Source organism: Falco punctatus (genome assembly GCF_963210335.1).
Source record: "Falco punctatus genome assembly, chromosome: 3".
In the NCBI taxonomy this organism is placed as follows: Eukaryota; Metazoa; Chordata; class Aves; order Falconiformes; family Falconidae; genus Falco; species Falco punctatus.
The window spans coordinates 55,804,415-55,823,274 of record NC_137582.1 but is presented as its reverse complement, the minus strand read 5'-3'; the positions used below and the strand labels follow the sequence as shown (position 1 = coordinate 55,823,274).

General features: G+C 45.2%; 1 protein-coding gene across 3 annotated transcripts in view; it reads left to right on the top strand.

Moving 5' to 3' along the window:
• The window catches only part of LOC308061075 (histamine H3 receptor-like), a gene marked incomplete at its 5' end in the record, with an annotated part of 96,370 nt that overhangs the window by 20,098 nt on the left and 57,412 nt on the right, over positions 1-18,860 (top strand). For 2 of the 3 annotated variants that reach the window (XR_013927080.1, XR_013927081.1), the window contains one exon: positions 1-1,138. This exon is cut by the window's left edge. The other variant, XM_080380606.1, reaches the window with a different exon arrangement.

Genomic DNA, 18,860 nt, shown 5'->3' with positions numbered 1-18,860 from the left:
GCTAGATAGTACCATAGCATGAACCCATAGAGCTTTGGACACCTCTGAGAAAGACCTTTTTTTTTTTTGTCTTTGGCTCTGCCTGTGTCTCTCTCTATATGTGTTAGGTTTTCACTGCTTCTTGACCCTGCAAGGAGCAACAAGGCACAAAGGGTATTGCTGTGGTTTACACTGGCTGCGCAAAAATTCCTTTGGGTCCCTCCTATGCTTATATCCATGGGATGGGCACAGTCCCTGTGTGTTTCCAGTTGTCCTTGAAAGTGTTAATTCTTAAAACAGCACTCACCATGTTGTTTCTTTCTCTCACCCATTACTGTCTGTGTTGTTTATTTCTCAGTGTGTCATTCAGCACTAAACTTCAGAAACTATGATTTCATGTGCTGCCTTATTATCCTGAAGTGGAGAAAACACAACAAAGTTTGCACATATTTAAATCTGGCCTGTTCAGAGACAGGTTGAGATGAAATGTAATGCTTCACCTGAAAAAAGTGAAGGGGAAAAAATTAAGTTCAGCAATGAAGAATATAACAATCAGTTGGTTAAAAGCTAACATAGTGCTTCGATTAAATGTTAAAAATCTCTGTTGAAACACTATTAGCACAGCAGGGCTGTGAAGAGCCAGAGGTAAATAATGACTCAGAGCAAATAGGCCTCAGCAGGAAAAAAAAAAAAAAAGGTATGTTTCACCTCACTGTGATCAGAAACTGTCCTCATATATGTTCAAAATTACACCTAATCTCATGATTATTATCATTACATATGACCTTGCTAAGTTCCTATAGTAAGAGTAAATGGGAAAAAAGTAGTATGAGTGAAGACTTTCTATGTATTATTTTGTTCTATTAATTTTGTAGAGGAACTTGGGACAGTAGTCTGTTGCAATAGAGAATGCAAAGGGTGGTTTGCTCCCTGATTGACTCTTATACGGGATGCTCCAAGGGAGGGACAAAGGGAGAGGCATGAAGTCAGATATTATCATAATTCGTGTAACTGGGAGCTGGCAGACAAGCTGGACTAAGATTTGGCTGTTACAATTACAGAACGGTGCTTTATAATCACAGAATGATCTCTTCCCTGCCTGAAAAACTGTTAACACTCTTGGTATGCGATAGAATAAAATAAAACCTGTAAATGAAGAGCATCTCAGCCATTTGTGACTCCTTCTCAGCCTTCAGAGATCCTGGAAGAAGTGGGTCTTGAAGAGAGATTTAGGATGGTGGGTCAGACCTATCTTGTCTCTCTGATGTTAGATTCAGTATTGTTCTTCATTAATGAAATACATATTAATAAATAAATATATGGTGATATGTATATAAAAGCAAGAGCAATGCTAAAATCCCTGCCAGTGTGCAAGGTCTTCTGGTACCTCTCTCTCCTTTGGGGCTTGCATCTCCCTGATGCAGTGTTTCGGTGATTCACCTTGGAGGAGCTGGGACCAGCTTGGGGACACAGTGAGTGACCCACATTGTGGTGGGGAGAGTGTGCTCCAGGAGGAGGGATCAGCACAGAAGAAGGTGTGAAAAAGAGGGAAGTGGGAATAGTATGTTGTTTTTTGTGGCTCAAACGGGAAGTAAAGCAGACAGAGGACAAGGGCCTTTGGTAAGCGGAGGGCAGGCGGAAGGGGTCTGCACTTTGGGAAGCTTGGCCCTGCCACAGCAAAGGACTGTAAGGCAGGAGGTGGACTTGAAATGAGGATCAGCATAAGGAAAAGGACAGACGGCTACAAAAGTGTCACAAAATCCGTTTTGAATAGAGACAAGAAGTAACGTGCATCTTGGATTTTATCTTAGAAAAAAGCTGATGTAAACTACATAGATTATGATGAAGGACTCAACCATATAGAAATGTTTGTGTTCTAAAATAAATTTGAAATGACTGTATCCTAGGGTACAGACAATGTCTATAGGGCAGGAAAGAGGGGGGTGGTGTTGGGATTTTCCCCATCATTGGGAATAAATGCCAAGCATCCTCACATATAAGTTGTCTGTGTAAAAAAGGAAACCCATCTCCTTTCTTTGTGTGGAAGCATGGCTCTATTCTCAGCCAAACCTTCTTGATACAAGCGAAGTTAGAACAAAAGAGTATCAAGCCGACTGAAGAAAAAGAACGCAGGCACAAATAAGTCTTGAAATATATATATTTGGGCAGAGTATGAATGTTTAAAAGACATTAATATACCCTCTGAGAGATGAGGAAAGGTTCTGCCATCTCCTATTATCTGGCTTAGTAGGCTGAATAAGTGAATAATTCAGAGAGCAAAGTTTCTCCAATGAATGAGTCACCTAAACTCCAAACTATTAGCATGCAGCCAAGGCACAGTGAAAAAGGAGAGTTCATCCACACTGGTTTTAGTAACTGCTCCACTCAGTGGGGAAATAAATCAGTTTTTCCTCAGTTAACACAAGATCTGAATAACCATCAATTCCCTCCACAGTATCTGCAGCACAAATAGTATCACAGATGCTTGATTGTGGATATAAATTAGCATATTATGCCCATAGGGGGACGCTAGATGATGATGGCTTAGTAGCTGAAGCCTGCTGGCCTCTGGGAAAGTGCAAATGTAATGTCAGATGACTCAGTCCACCAGGTGAGCAAGAGGGGCTGTGCCTCTGCAAAACAAAAAGGTGAAAAATGAAGACATATTGTAGAGCTATGTCTTGGTTGTAGATCCAGTGCTACCTAATATCAACACTTAATGACATTTAGAGGGAAGGAAAAGCCCTCAGCACCTTTGAAACTTAAACCGAGGAGAAGAAAGGATGGAGAAGTATCCGTGTAAAATGCCACTGCTCAGATCTTTCACCTCACCTATTGGCCCCTCCTGGGGAAAGGGATATGACAACTACTTAGAAATCTTATTAGTTAAAAAGAGTTGTAGGAGCTATCTGTGGAAATTCAGGCCTCCATCTACAGAGCAGTATTCGTGACTGAAGATCCTGATATAGTTTAATAGCAAAAGACAAAACGGGGTAGAAGTCAGCAGATTTGCGCATTTTTTCTGACAATAGAGACTTGGGGAGACTACAGAACTGCTATATCATTATCTTGGTGCCAGACCAAGATGGATCTGGACTTATTTAAGACTTGTGAGTTATTGCATACATAAGCAAAAAATTTCAAGTTCCCCACTTGGGGTATCATGAGTTTGTGAAGAACTACTGGGCTAAATATACCTGGAGTCAATAGTATTGTGACAGCAAAGAGCAACAAGCAATGGACTTTACTGGCGTTGCAGTAGAAGCCCATCACAGCTCCAATTCTGGGCCCCAGCAATAACAAGGAGCATCAGTGCGGGACCAAACCAGAAGGGGGGACCAAAATCAGCACAGCACTAAAATTCACCACAACAGCCCGTCTGGGCCACTGTCTTCTTTCCCATAGTTATTTGCCTTATTGTACCTCCTCACAGCAGGTTTTCCTCCTCGTCTTTTTTTCATTCCTGTCCTTTTTGTTCTTGCCACCCACATTTTTTCTCTTTTACAAAGAAGAGTTTGATTCCTATAAATCTTCCGACACTCAACACCTCTCTCTTGGTGGCCTGTTGTTTGTGAGGCAGCATCTGCACAGTGCCAGGTGGGATCCTTTGTCAGCGATTGACAGGAGATGCTGCTGCTGCTGCTGCTGGTAACTATTACACACATGAAAAGGAAGGCGATGCAGAAGCGAGGTTGTTAGAGAACCACGCGGCTCTTTCCTCATGTTGGGAGGACAGGTCTACAGATTTCTCCCTCGTTGCTGCCTGCCAGCATGGAGCTGTCAATTATCGCCTGTGCTTTGACACCCTAGCAGCAGCCTGGCCTCCCCCTCCTCGGCCATCCCTGCCTCCTCTGCTGCGCAGAGCTGCTTCTCCAGGTTAATGAGGTGCTGGTGTAATTTTGGCGCCCACCTCTTGTGCTGACAGCTGTACCCTGGCTCCAGGAGTCCTGGCACATTACCATCACTGTCGCTGACCCAGGCCCCTTGCTGGAACTGCTGCACACCTAGCAGCAGCTGGTTTCTCGTGGGTTTTTCCCTGTTAGGCTTTGGGAGGAAAGGCAGCAGCAGTAGCCAACACTGTTAAACAAGCAACTTGGGTGAGAGGGTTTTTCTAACAGGCAGGGTCAGTCCATCTTTCACTGCAGCTGCTAATGAGGGGTGGAAAAGCGGAGTCCGTCCTCCTTTTTCTTCCTTGGCCTCCATGCATGGAGCAGTTGTGGGTGCTCTGTTGATGTAGTAGCATTCTGATGAGGACAGGGAGCACATCCCTCTGCCTGCCTGCCTGCCAGGGCAGCCAGCAGTGGTAACTACGAAAGCAGCAGCGGTAAAAAGTCATTTTATCATCATGAGATCAGTGGAGGGTATTCCCCAGGAGGGGAAGTTTTTCATGTGCTGGGTGTGCATCCACAGATGTGCCTCTGGATTTGGCACCTGTGCAGGCCCTCCTGTGCCATCAGTCACCTGCTGGTGCCGTCTCATCCAGCATAGGTCTGGCACTGCTTAGGTACCCATAGCATCCCCAAAATGTTCACTGCTAGTGAAGAAACCACCTCCAGGATTTCTAGAAAGCAAGTGATTCTTGGGAGGCATGAGCAGGGCTGGAGCATGGCTGGGGCAAGGGAGATGTCCCAGGCACTGTTCTGAGTGGCATACAAATGGGAGAAGCAGGCGATGATTTGGAGTGACAGTGCAACCTCCTGCTCTAGTAGGAGGCCCTAAGGGGACCTGTCCTCCTTCAGGGGTATCGTGTGGTCGGAGGAGGTGGCCATACTAATGCCCTGCCAATGTCTTCAACCTGCCCCAGGGACAGAGATCTTACAAGAACAGAGTTCCTCTTCCATGGCTTAAGGTTGCATGGGATGACCTGTAGCAGCAAATGTTTAATTCTCAACTAGTTATTGATTAATTTTTTTTTTCCAATTCACTGACAGTCCTGAATGACCCTGGAGCTGCTGGGAAAGCTAGAAATAAAGCTACTAGTTACCTTAATTAATGATGTTTTTCTTTCCTCTCAGGAACCAAGGAGCCACTTCTCAACATTCATGGGTCATGGATTCCTCTCTCAACATCCATGTAACTTTTTTAAATGTTAAAGATTTGATATCTACAATGTACCGAGGATGATGACATTGGAAAGTGGCTTCTCATGTAGTTACTCCAGTCCTTGATTTTTAATGCACAGGCAATGACTCTGGTGCTCAGAGCCCTTCTCCCTCCTTTATGATGGCATTTTTCCACCTGATGAGTATTTTTACTATTATAGATCTTATGAGAGGAAAGATTGATATAGGCTTTATGGAAAATTACCTTGAAGTACTTGTAATCAGTACTATTGCCAGTAAATTCATATGCTTGGAAATACTGGCATGTTGCCGTGTAAAGGATCTTGCAGGCAAGGGTGATGATGAAGGGCTGCTTTGTAGCGGGAGAGCTGAGCTGGCGCAGCCGCAGAGGCATAGCTCACGGGCAACGGGATGCGCTTCAGAGGGAGGAAGGTGAGGAGGAAAGGACACTGAGGCTGAGCTAGGGCTGCCCCAGGCACCGCTAGTGAGCGGAGACTACTGCCTGTTAACTTGCCTCCTGTCACTCCTTCACAGGAGCTTTTGCTAGTACAGCTAATCCTGCTCTAGGGATTTACCGGGAATAAAAAACAGGAATAAAAATGTCACTGCTTAAACCAATGTGGTTCCACAGATAGAGGTTTCTAGTGCAGACTTAGCCTCAGGTCAGTTTTGTAAGGGTAGCTCTTGTCAGCGTTTACACTAAAGCTGGACTGTTGGGGGAAAAAAAAAGTCTGAGAGGTTGCAACATCACCGACCCTTTGATTTTGCCTGTTTCCCAGTACTCACTAGGTTACAGTGATGGGCAGGTATCAGGACAGTCACAGCATTTGTTTTTTTTTTTTTTTTTTTTTAAGCCCCTTGATTATGGTTGAAAGATTTACAGACACACTCGTGAGATTTGAAACAAGGAGGAGATGGAAAAATTACACCAAGCCAATTTTGCTAATACGAGGCTACACCCCATCACTTTTTTGGCTTTGGAGGTTAGCGGCCAGGGGCATGGAGGTAACCTTCCCCTTCCAGAAATACCCTCTCCTCTGTCACCAAAATATTTCCGTCTGCATTCTTTGTGCAGTTTCTGTTCCCGAGTCCCCTGGTTGAACCGCGACCCTTCCTTTTTGCTTGCCTTTAGCAGCGTGCAGGTTTGCTGCGGGAAAGCGAGACCTGTATTTCCCGTAAGGCTGCTAAGGCTGCTGTCTCACCAGCCTGGCTGTACTTTGCACATTTTATTTATTTTTTTTTTTCCATAACGAAGGCAAAGCAGCCGCCCGCTCCCAAGTGACGCCTGCAGCAGGGCTTAGGCGGCTCGGCTGGGTGGCCGCGGCCACTGGATGTCACTGTTGTTCCGCGGAACCCCCGCGGCAGCCGCCGCCGGAGCAGAGCTGATGGCAAGGGGTGGCAGAGCACAGCGCAGATTTTCACACCCTCTGTGGAATCTGCTGCTTTTAAGTGGCTCCGAGCAGTCCCGTCTCACGCAAAGGGTCCGCATGGATGCGGTGGGTGTGGGGTATGGATGCTATGGGTGCCGTATTTTGCAAGCTCTGAGACTGTGCCCTGCTGGTGCCATGCGTTGTTTGGTGATAGAGTCTGCTCCTTACCGATGCTGGAAGCAAACCCTGACGAAATTTGCTGGGTACAGGGCAGAAAGAGCTTCCCTGAAGTGACAGGTTTGGGCTGAGGACCACTTCAGAACATTCGCAGCTTCTTGGCTCACAGCTTGCGAAAATGCAATAGGCACAAACAGTGAAGAAACACGGCAACAAATCTCTGGCCCAAACAAAGCCTCTTCTCAGCTGGTCCAGGCCAGACAGCCAGCAGCATCCCCCAGCAGCAGCTTTAGGGTGCCTCTGACTTTTCCTGGGGCTGCTCCCCGCGCCCTGTGCCTGCACTGGGAGCGCTCGAGGGCGCCTGCAGCCAGTACAGCGTTAGGCAAAGCTGTGAATGCTCCTGCTTTGTGTAGGAACAGATTAGGCCCCAGCAGGCTCTAGGACTGGAGAAGCAGAGAAGAAGTCATTTTCTTTCTCTTTCCTTCCTCCCCAATACTTGTGCCGAACACAGGCCCCTCACGGATGAGGATCAATTTGTAGATCTGAGAGTCCAACACAGAGCTGTTGTGCATTTTTGCTTCAGGGAAGTTTTTTTGCTCCCAGTTGCCAGTCTGACTTTAGATTAACTCTGTAGAAATGTCAAGATTTGTCTTCTTGTGTGAAATGTCCTACCTTTCTTAAGGTATAAAGTAGGCACCTGATGTCTTCCTACTAAATCCTTGTTCTCCAGCTGATGCAAAAACTTCCAAAAGGGTATAGTTAAATGGTAAGAAAATACATCCATACAAACTAATTATTTAAATAAAACTTCAGAAAGGCATAGGCTTTCCCAGTACCTGAAGGAAAAAACATTCTGCTGAACAAGATAAAATGTTGCAAAGGAACATTGCTCCTTAGGAGATGTTTATTTTTCCTTTTAACACATTCCCTTTCACTGGAGTCTTGACCCAATAAGACATCTATGTGACTAACTTCAGGTCATTTGGATCTAATTCCCTTGGGTTTCTGCAGACAAGGGACAGTCCCATGAGTGACACCCAAAAGTGATCTTGATTGTACTTTAATAGTAGCAGTGTTAAAAGGAGCAAAGAAGATGATACGGGAGAGTGAGGAAACAAACCTTAAGACAGAAAAAGTGAAGCTGGCAAAAAGAAAATTAATTGCTGAAATTCCGTTACTAGAAACAGATACTGAAGAAAGCCTGGAAAACATCCAGCACCTAGCAGGTGGCCTAATATGTTTGGTTAAAGCGTAATCTGTGCACAGTGCAGGCATCCCCCACTTAGTGTTAATCCCACAGAAAAGCTCCCATGGCATAATGACAGTCAGGGTATCCCAGCCCAGGTCTAGAAACAACTGAGCCATTCCTCAATGTGTACCCCAAATGTCTTTGGAGGAACCATGACCTTCCCGGGCCCCATGTCTCTGTGCTCAGCCAGAATGGGACGCTGGCTGTGGCAGGCAGAAGGGGCAGCAAGGTACTCAGAAGCAGTGGCTCTCCAAGCCTCTGCTAGTGCTGCACTGCCTGCAAACCTTACTGTGAATCTTGGAAATAATCAGTACTAATGTTGCTACTTGGCCTGTGGATAAGGTCTAACTCTTCTAGATGGCTGGGAGAAAGGAAAAGTGAGCCCTGTCTGTACGGGTGTGCCCTAGGGGATCCTCCCCCTCACCTGGGGAACTCTGTCCCCAGAGAAGGATGCTTTGCCCCTTAATTTTTGTAACCCAGGAGACTGCTTGAATCATGATGGGCCACTCTAATATGAGGAAATACCCAGAGTAGTGACTTCTTAAGCTTTTTTCTCCTTTGATCTTTTCTTCCTGGAGGCATTTATTTGATCTTGGAAGGACCTTAGGGCTACAGTCGGCCCTAGCAAAGATACGACAGAGAGCAGAGGAAAGATTTTGAGTCTTTTTTTCCGGCTATTCCCCTACACAACACAGGCAAAATATTGGCATATCTCTCCCAGAAGCACAGGAGCAGGTCACAGCATATCTGAATAGAGAGAAACTAAGTGATATTTCTAGGATAAAAGCAATAGGAAAAGGTTATGGCTATGAGGGGTAAGATACTCCTCTAGAAAGTACTACACAGGTCTGAGGGGGCTTGGATCCAGGAGACCTGACAGCCTGTGTAAAACTATGAAAAGGACAGCTGATTGCTTTGTTCCTCAGCTCCCCACCCATGACATATCCCCTGCCCCTTCTCTATTTAGCCCTAGCAGGACTGTTTTTTCCTGTTAATACAGTGATGGACCAAGGGGCTCTCACCTTCTGTTGGAACCACTCGATGGGACCAGAGTGAAATAATGAAAATAATTTCTCCATTTAAGCCAATAAAGACATATCTTTCCCCTTTAAATACTGGTCTTGGGATTCAGTCAAAATGCCAGATTTCCAGAGTTACCTGCTAAAAATTAAACATCTTCTCTGGTCCTTTCTTCCTTCTTTGAAGTAAGCTTCATCTGCATACCTGGCATTTGCATTGCCTTATTAGAGGAACCAAACGGTGTCCATCTGTAGACACGAAATATGGAGGAGCCATTTGGGCTGCTGAAGCGCTTCCCTCCCCTCCCCACACTCATTCCTGAAAGTGTTAAACATCAGAGAGAGATTGGATCCAGATACAAATGGAGAAAAGCTGGGGAAAGCAAAATAAAGGACATCTTTATGTTTCCCTCCCCACCAGCTGTAGCTAGGGAAATAAAGCAAAACCAGACGGACTCCAAAATCCAACAACTGAAAGGAAGGCATGAGCGAGGCAGCAGCTTGCACTCCTTCCCCCATTACTCTGCCCATCCCAGCACTCCCTTCCCCCCTGGCCACCTATTTGCCACAGGCAGTGACAGCGAGCTGGGCAGGGCAGGGATGCTTTCCCCCGGCTCTCTGTGGAGGGGAATGCCCTGGCAGTGCGTCGCCTACACCACATTGCTGACAATCAGTCAGAAACTGAAAGTAAACAACTTATTTACATGCATTTTAAATACCGCTCGGTGCCCGGCAGTCTGATTATTTTGAAAAGTGGGTTAAAAAAGTCACTGTAAGGCAAGGACCTCACATACATACCAAGCTCCAACCCTTGGTGCATTAATATGGCTGAGTGGAGATACTAACATAACCTTACCTGTAATGGCATGAACACACCACTGTAATAATTCATTTAGAATGATGACACCTGAGACCTAATTTAAAACTCCTAGATGAATACTGTTCTCACATTCAAACCCCAAGGCTGCTGCAAACATACCTAAGAAATCCTAAGAACTATAGTGAGCCTAATTGAATTGGACTTAAATGGACCATTGAGGTGGCCTCACAGACCTCTGGGGAATTTATATTGTCTATACCGTATCAGAATCACAGCTTGAACTGAATAACGGGTTACATCCAATCATGTTACTGTAACTCATGCTTGAGGAAAGGGGGAAACCTTTTGCTATCAGCAAGGCTGTATGGAAAACAATTCCAAATCACTTTAAACCCGGTTGGCAACTACTTTGCCAATTATGGAGTCCTTTGGGAAAGGTGTGTGCTAGGGCTCGGGACTAAATGATTTATGTCAAGCGCCCCAGTCCCCGGAGGCACATACAGGAGGCTGGAGAGGAGGTGCTTGTGGCTAATTATTTCTCCTAAGAATACTTTAGCAAGGTAATTTGCGCTTGCAGATGAGTCACTGCACACTGAATATAACACAGAGAAAGCAGAGACTTCAGTGCTACAGCACACAGACAGATAAAAGGGAAATGAACGAGATCTTCAGTCCTTAATCTCATATGCAAAACCTCAGCCCCCCCCGCCCCCTGCCTGCCCCCCTTCTCCCCCAAGGGCCCCGCACCAGCGGTGCTCAAGGGGGACCACATCCGAATGCCAAGCAGAGCTTCATCACCACACCTAATTACAGAGAGGAGCTGAGCCTTTAAAAGGCTGATGAAAGTGTGCACTGTCAGTGATGGTGGTGCAAATCTGCCAGGAGGGAAAAGCTTGGTGGTGCAAATCTGCTGGTGGATGAGCACATGGGAGGGAAAAGCTCAGCAGGCAGAAGCAAGTAGCATCCAAATGCCTTTCCAGCATGTCTGCCTGTGCATCCCCTTGGTGCCCTGGCAGTGTCTCTGCTCCTGTTGTCTAAAATCTCTTCACAGGTGCACTGTTGACACTGCGTTATAATTTATGAAGCTGCAGATGCCTGGAACATGTAATTCATTTTGCAGATGGCAAGTGCAAATTTTGCTGTTCCTCGCATGGCACACACTTACCTGTTAATAAAAAAGCTGACCTCACAGATCCTGGCTACTCTAAGAGAGGTGTAGCAAATCCCTTTTGGGTGTGTTGCTGCCATCAGGTAAGGCATAAATAGCATTGATCTTGCAAATGATTCAAGTCTGATTTCAGGATTCCCATTGCCCCAAAGCTTCGGGGTGTGAGTTTTGGGACTGACTCAAAGCAGGGTGAATTTAGGTCAGAACTTTGGGGTTGATTTGCAGCTGAAGCACACGTTAGTTGGTTGTGCACTTTCTGAACATTGCCTCCCATGCCTCCCAGATTTTCAGCTGATTTTAACCCATATCATATAGTTGAAATTGATTCAGGTCCTCTCATTCATGCTGGCTGAGGTGCTGGCTTGGGATTTCAGGACCAGCGAGAAGATGGGTTTGTGACAGACACAGAGCTGCTTTTCTTGATCAGGAGTTAGTAGAGATGCTGACACACTCCCCTTCTGAAAAATGCGTTTGTGGTTGTCTGCTGCTTTGCAGCAGCTGAGAAGATGAAGGAGTGCTGAAAGTCCCAGTGGAAATACCACTCAAATCTTCTGAGCCCAGATGGGTGTACAGGCGAGCCATGAGCCCCAGCTGAGCCCAGGGCTTTGCATAGCAGATGCACTGGTTTGCACTGGTGCCTGCTAGCATGTGGGTGAGTAGTGTGCCACCAAGGATGCAACCTGCAGCTGCAGCACTCTGCATGGATCAATCCGCAGTAATAACCTGGGAAAGTTGTAAAGCACCTTTCTTTTTTCCTGCAGTGGTATAGGCAATAACACAGCTGTCATAGATGGAGAGGGGCCAATGGATTTGCTAACCCATAGCAAACAGATGAGTTGTGAAATACTGAGTAGCTAAACCAACTGGCTTCAAAACAGCAATCCGACCAAATGTGGCTCCTGGGTAAGTCTAGTTTGTCCAAAGGATCTGTGGACTTCTAGTCCGCTCATGTGACAGCCTTTCATTGGGAGAGTGAAGCAAAATCCATTCTTGTTGACCCAATTAAGGCTCAGCTGCAAGGAACAGCTACTGCTGAGAGGCTCCTCTCTCAAGCACCAGCCGCAGGGGAAAGCCAGTCTGATGCTGACTGCCAGGGCAGCAAACGTGCAGCGCTAGCAGGCACCATAAACCTGTGGCTGGCACTAAAGGCATCTGTAGCATTCTGGGCTACATATGCTGAAGCGAGCAAGCTCCAAAGAGCCTTCAGCTGAGGTGTGTTTGGGTTTTTCACTTTTCTTTGGACATATTTGAGCCTGGGTTTGAAACATTCACATTGTGCTGAAGAAGATCGTGACTCATGATGTCTATTAGAGGAGAAGATGGGAGGCAGCTGAGGGGCAAAACACACAATCCCGTTTTTCCTGCCCCTGCTCACCCTGTTTCCCCTGCCTGCCGAATCTCTCCGGAGTGCAGGAATAAGACCCTGGCTTAGGTTAGTCTCATAAAGGAGGCAGGACATGCACTGCTTATCCCTTGCGGATTTAAGCCGCTGAGAAAGAAGTTGTGTTGGAGGTTGTCACCTGGCCAGCTGGCAGGGTGCTGTTCTCTGCCTGATTGCTTCAACCCCCCGGTTTCTTGGGCACTAACCTGCCCCAAAAGCCTGCCTGCAAGAGAGCAGCCAGAGCACATTCCATGGGGAGTGTGTGCCGAACGGGGCACTGGTTCATCAGAAAGTCCTTCACTTGCTCTTTTTCTTCTTTCTGATCCAATTCCCTTGAGTCTTTTCAGGTGTGCTCACCATCAGCCACACAATCCCTGCCACAACAGCTTAAGAGTGGTTCTTTCTGTCCCAGCTGATGAGAAAAAACATTATTCTGCAATGTGGTCAAGATCTTCCAGGTCTTTTATTACCCAGAGAAGGATCACAGAAAAACTCACAACTTTTTGTCTTTCAGTACAGGGAGTTTACAGCTATGTTATGCCGATCTTTTATGCATTTCTTTGTATTTTATTTTTTTATTCTTCCCAATCTCTTTTAAGCTCCTTCCCCTTTGCACATCTGAGCTTTGCTGATCACAGAGGTCAAACAGATTGAAAACATGTGTGCAAGTAAAGTGGCTTCACCTTTGACCTCAAGCTATTCCTCCTTGGGAACATTTAATTTGCTCTAACCAAATGTAGTTTTATTTTAATGGAATGCTCTTTGCCTGAGGCAAACTGTGTGGAAGTCCATCAGATGTGTTTTCATTTTACCACTTTGTAGAAAAGTGTATTAATCCGTTTTGCTTTACATCTGGAATTTTTTTAACACAGCCCTGGGATTTTACTCTCTATCTGCAGCGCTATGCATGGCTCCTGTGCAAAAAACCAGAGTGATATGAAATGAAATGGACAAAGAGGTGTGTTAAGAACAAAAGTTGATCCTGATTGCAAAGGGTACATTTTTTCAGCATCCTGGGTCTATACATTTCTATTTCTGGTAGGTCATATATTTTCCAAAGATGATGCTGTGTGTTATGCCAGAGTACAGAGGATGTGAATATTTGGCTTATAACACTACCCTGAATCCTTCTGGTGAGGTGAGGTAAGCTTTATATAGGGATCAAGCTGTGGCTACAGCTCCTCATTTTCAGCTTGTGTCTCTGATTTAATTCAGAACACAATGCAGAAGATGAAACCATTTCAGATTCTGTTAGGGTTTTGATTGTTTCAAAAGTCTTACACATTAGTTTCTCCTCAGCAGCTTCTCTAAGCCATTTGGAGCAGCTTTCAAGCTGCTATCCAATGCATTGAGCATAGCCCGTGCATATAGAATCATAGAATCACGGAATCATTTAGGTTGGAAAAGACCTTTGAGATCATCAAGTCCAACCATTAACCCAGGACTGCCAAGTCCACCACTAAACTATGTCCCTAAGCACTGCATCTACATGTCTTTTAAATACCTCTAGTGATGGGGACTCCACCGCTTCTCTGGGCAGCCTGTTCTGATGTTTGACAACCCTTTTGGAGAAGAAATTTTTCCTAATTTCCAATCTAAACCTCTCTTGGTGCAGCTTGAGGTTGTTTTCTCTTGTCCTATCACTTGTTTCCTGAGAGAAGAGACTGACCCCCACCTGTCATAAGATCCTTACCTGCAGTAAGATCCTTCCTGAGTCTCCTCTTCTCTGGGCTGAACAACCCCAGTTCCCTCATCTTCTCTTCATAAGACTTGTGCTCCAGACCCTTCACCAGCCCCATTGCCCAGCTCTGGACACGCTCCAGCACCTCAGTGTCTTTCCTGTAGTGAGAGGCCAAAAACTGAACCCAGTATTTGAGGTGCCAAACGCAGGGGGACAATCACTGCCCTAGCCCTGCTGGCCACACTATCTATGATAGAAGCCAGGATGCTGTCGGTCACCTGGGCACACTGCTGGCTCACGTCCAGCTGGCTGTTGACCAGCACCCCCAGGTCCTTTTCTGCCAGGCAGCTTCCCAGCCGCTCTGCCCCAGGCCTGTGGCGCTGTGTGGGGCTGGTGTGACCCAAAGTGCAGGAGCCAGCACTGAGCCTTGTTGAACCTTGTAGAACATCTATCCAGCCTACCTGTTATTAGTATAATAACCAGGAGATATAGCTACCTTTAGTTTTACGGTTTTGCTTTGTAAGGGATAATTTCCAGCTCATATAATCTTTGTTGTTAGCTGTCTCAGCGTTCTGATCCTGCCATCTCTCATTTCTGGGTTGAGTACTGAATTCAACACAACATGACGACCCAACATGAGAAAGCTGGAGTAAAAGTTATCCCCTGACAGACCAGAATGACGGAGCGAGTCTGTGCCCAGGCATCTCCATTTGTTTTGCATAGTCCCTACAACCTATGTGGGCAACTTGCTACTGGAAGGAACGTCCCTCCCCTCGAAATCTGAAAGGTTGAATGAGCCCCTGCATGGCTGCAACATTGTCCTACTTTTCCACTGTGCTTCCACTTAATAGTCTGCTGTCAGAGGAAACTATTTCAGTACTATTGCTGCCTAGAAAAATACGAAAAGCCATAACAGCAACAAAAAAAAAGGATGGTGCGTAGATATATAAAACTATATATTTCCCCCTCTTGTGGATCCAAGGAAGGATTTCCATAGTTGCAGAAAAACAGAGCCTACTGAGGTTATTCATTGTGAGAAAATTCAGTAAACTGTGTGTGTATTTTTTTTCCATTTCTTCTGTGCATGCATCAGTTATTCCTCAACAAGATCCATTTTCTGTCAATGGGAATATTATTCCTAAGTATTTGTTAAACAGCTTGGACAAAGCATTTTCAGTCCAGTGAGAGGTTCACTTTGGCTATTCACTATTCATTATTCACGGTGTGTGTGTTCACATAAATCATATGGTATTGTCTCTGCTCCTTACTTGAATAACTCTAGTTAAACAGGAGACTAATGCATGTTGGAGCACACATGGTGAATAGCTAATAACCAGGAACATGTTCTCTCACTTGCGCCTGTACTCAGCAATAACCAGGGCTGTCTGACAGCATGGGGCAGTGGGACCCATGATCTGGACCTCCCAGCTGCAAAGGCCTCTTTTCCCCTGGCTGTGACACTGTGCATGTGCCATACAGGTCACTCTGGGTAGTGCACCGTGTTGCTGTGTGCCACGAGACACCACTGTTTTGCTCAGCTGGACCTGGGCCTCGAGAACCCACATGAAGGCTGTACCACAGCTAACTTCTCAATACAGGAGGAAGGAAATAGGAATCTTGCTATTTAGATGTCAGGAAACAGTAAAGAAGCACAGGACAAGAAGACGGTCAGCCCAGCCTCTCACACTTTACTCTTGTTGGAAATCCAGCTCCCACATATTGCGGGTCTGATGCAGAGGAACCACATGGTGCCATGGATGTACCTCCATAACAAACTGCAGGTGTGGTTTTAGCACAAGGAGAGGAACCAGTGCCAGATGCCAGTTGACCAGAATGACTATCAGTAGCCTTGAAGGTGCACTGCACAGGCTTCAACACCCACTGGCGACCAGGGACTTGGGTATGTGCCCAGTGACTAGCTTGGAGGTTGGACAGCTGCAGCCAGACTAGACAGGCTGTGCGGTCATATGACTGTGACCATCACCTTTAATGTAGAAGGAAAAAGCATCCCTGCATGTTTCTACTTCTTACCACCCTTATTCAACCTTTTTAAGCATGTTTGTTTGTGCCTTCCATGATCTTACACTTGCCTTACTAGATTAAAGCTGGCAGGCTCATGGTATTACCTCCCCCAATTTGCTTTGCATCCACGTCCACTGCTGATGGTGGACCCCATCTGAAACCCAAAGGTACCTCTGAAAAGATGGTGAGTATACTTCATATACACCATCACAGTCACTGATGAAGAAGTGTGCTTTCAAAAGCGTCTATACTTATTTCTCTGTATTGACATCTTCAGTACATGCACTAGCATATGCTCACCCTCCTTGTATGCTGTGCTAATCCCTCTCTCCAAAGGGACCGAAGGCACGTGTTAAAGCTGCTAGGGCTCATAAATGCTGTGATTAAGATGAAAATGTGTGTGGTGGAGTCATTGTCTGCTAAGCGACTCCTTTTCCACGTGCTACTGTCTGATGTTGGTCAGAGTACTTCTGAAGAATGGATACCTGTATGAATTTAACCCTTTGTCCCAGAAAACTTTCAGAATTCAGGGGCAGTTTACTGAAGTACCATTTGTGGCCATTCAAATACATCAGGTGACTTACAGCTCACAGGAAATAACCAATTGAATATATCACTAGGGATATGTTGAAAATAGTGTAAAAATAGTTTGTACTCATCAGCTAATGGATCTGTCTGAAATCTTCAAAATGCTGGTAGGTTTGAGGAAAAGGATAAGTATTTTCAGCTGTTGTTTTCAAGAAGGTGAGGTGGACCTGCCATTGCAGGTGTCACTAGGGAAGAGGAGAAGGTTTGGCTGTGGTCCCAGGTGATGGTTAGACCCTGGAATCATTTAATCTCTTCTGGAAGTTCATTCCATTACCAGATACCTTCAGCCAACGGTGGTGGGTTTGCCATCACAATGTCTTTATAGTTTTAGGGGCTGTGTAGTCATAAAAAAAGGTTTTATGCCTCCTTGTTACTTAGGGAGCTGGTTGGGCAGGACTACATTTCTGTGTTGCTTTTGTCTATTCATAGCCTTGTGCTTTCCCATCTGCTGACTGCTTCTGCCTTTTTCATTTCTCACTGGGGAGACTACAAGGTCTCTTGGTGCTGGGATCATTTTTCCTCATGTGTTTGCAGTGTCTAGCATAACAGAGCCCTGATCTCTGCTGGTGGATACTAGACAGTCAGGAAACAAACAATAAATAATACTCATTCCTGCTGCATTGGTCTACCTGTGCTATAGATCAGATGGAAGAAGGTGGCACTTAATCTTCTTACTGTCAGGATTATACTGGTATATTTCTGATAGAGAACTTTTAAACTACCATACAGTGAAAAGTCGGGAGGTCTTTTGTAAATCATACTGTACTCGCATATAAACACAACTTAAATCAAGCTGATGAGCAATACTCTCAACAGGATAAATGTCTGATACTGGATTTATTTCAGATCTGTTTACACAAAGGATTGATGACGACCGATATCTGGCCTCCAGATGAGTGGGGAACCAAAAATGCTAGCCATCAGCTGAACTAGGCCACTTGATGTCACTATTGCTTGACAATGTACATGTAACTGTAAGAGTATAAATGGGGTAAGTTCAAAAGAAGAGCGGGACAGGGGGGTTAAAGAAAGCCTCTGGGCCACCTATTTAAAAGGAATGAGAAAGGTATACTATTTAGGAATGCACATAAATTCTGCTTATGTACATTTAGCAGCATTAATGAAGGGAACTCCCTTCCCTTCTGTACGCATGGCTGAAAGTGCTCTGCTGTTTGAGAAGGATTCATATGCTTTTTGCTTGCTTGCTGTAAGAACAAGACACTTTCCTCATCTCTCTGACACATCTGTGTGAAAAGCATTGTGGTACTGGGCAGGGGGCCCCTCCGACCCAGTAGTGCAGGCTTATATTAATTTACCATATGCCAGGTAAGACTGGGTCCATAATGATAACTGTGAAGCAGAATACTTCTGTCCACTGCCCTAAAGCTTTCTGGCTACCTGGCTGACTTTTAGAAAATGCAGCCTGGGTTTCTTTTGATGAGTTTGGGACCTCACCTGTGCAGTTGGCAGAGGAAACATTTCTATTTCCTTACTGCAGAGATTTCACCATTCAGCAATTTTGTTAGTCACAGTTGAACCAGTAAATTATTTATCAAAGTCCATGGTGAATAAATATCTACTACTTTTACCCACACAACTTCATCTAAGTCCCATGGAACCGGGCAATGAGTTTCTTCTCCTTTTGAAAGGCCTGAGGTTACTAAATAATTCAGAAGCTTGTCTCCTGGCTGTGATAGTAAGCACAGCTTTAAACTACCTCAAAGTGCTTTTTGTTAGGAAATAAACTATACTGGCCACTCCTTTTTCTTTGTCTTCTGGTAATCTGGGTGTTTACTTGGACGAAAAGTAGGTGAATGCCTTTGTGCATGAAACTCTGACATTAATTAGAAAACAAATTTGTTCTTGGAAGGACTGAAACCACAGGCAGTTTGTGTTATCTCTTTTTTGGATCATCCTCCTCTATGGAGAGCTCTTGGAATTGTCCTGTTTAGGAGGAGCTGGAAGTGTGCTGTTCTTGCTGTGAATATTTGTATGTTATCTGCTGGGAACTTTTAACTTTCTTTTTTTTTTAATTAGCAATAATCAATTAACTTTTTCCCTGCTGTTGGTACTCTCCATTGAGCAGTAGCGTTAGTTATAGTTGTTTACATGTCTCTGATTACAGGTGAGGGACAGAGACAGGCAATGTCTAAATTACTTGTGCTCATAGGATGCCCATAGGTAGGATTTACCCCACATCTCCTAAGCCATGAGCCAAGTGCCTTTACCATGGGGCAATCTTTTCTTACTCTTAGGGAAAGTAAACCTTGAATCTCACTGGGTCTCCAGCAGGTGCTGTTTCTTTCTAAAAGAAGTTCAGCATCACAAGAAATGTCTGTAGGA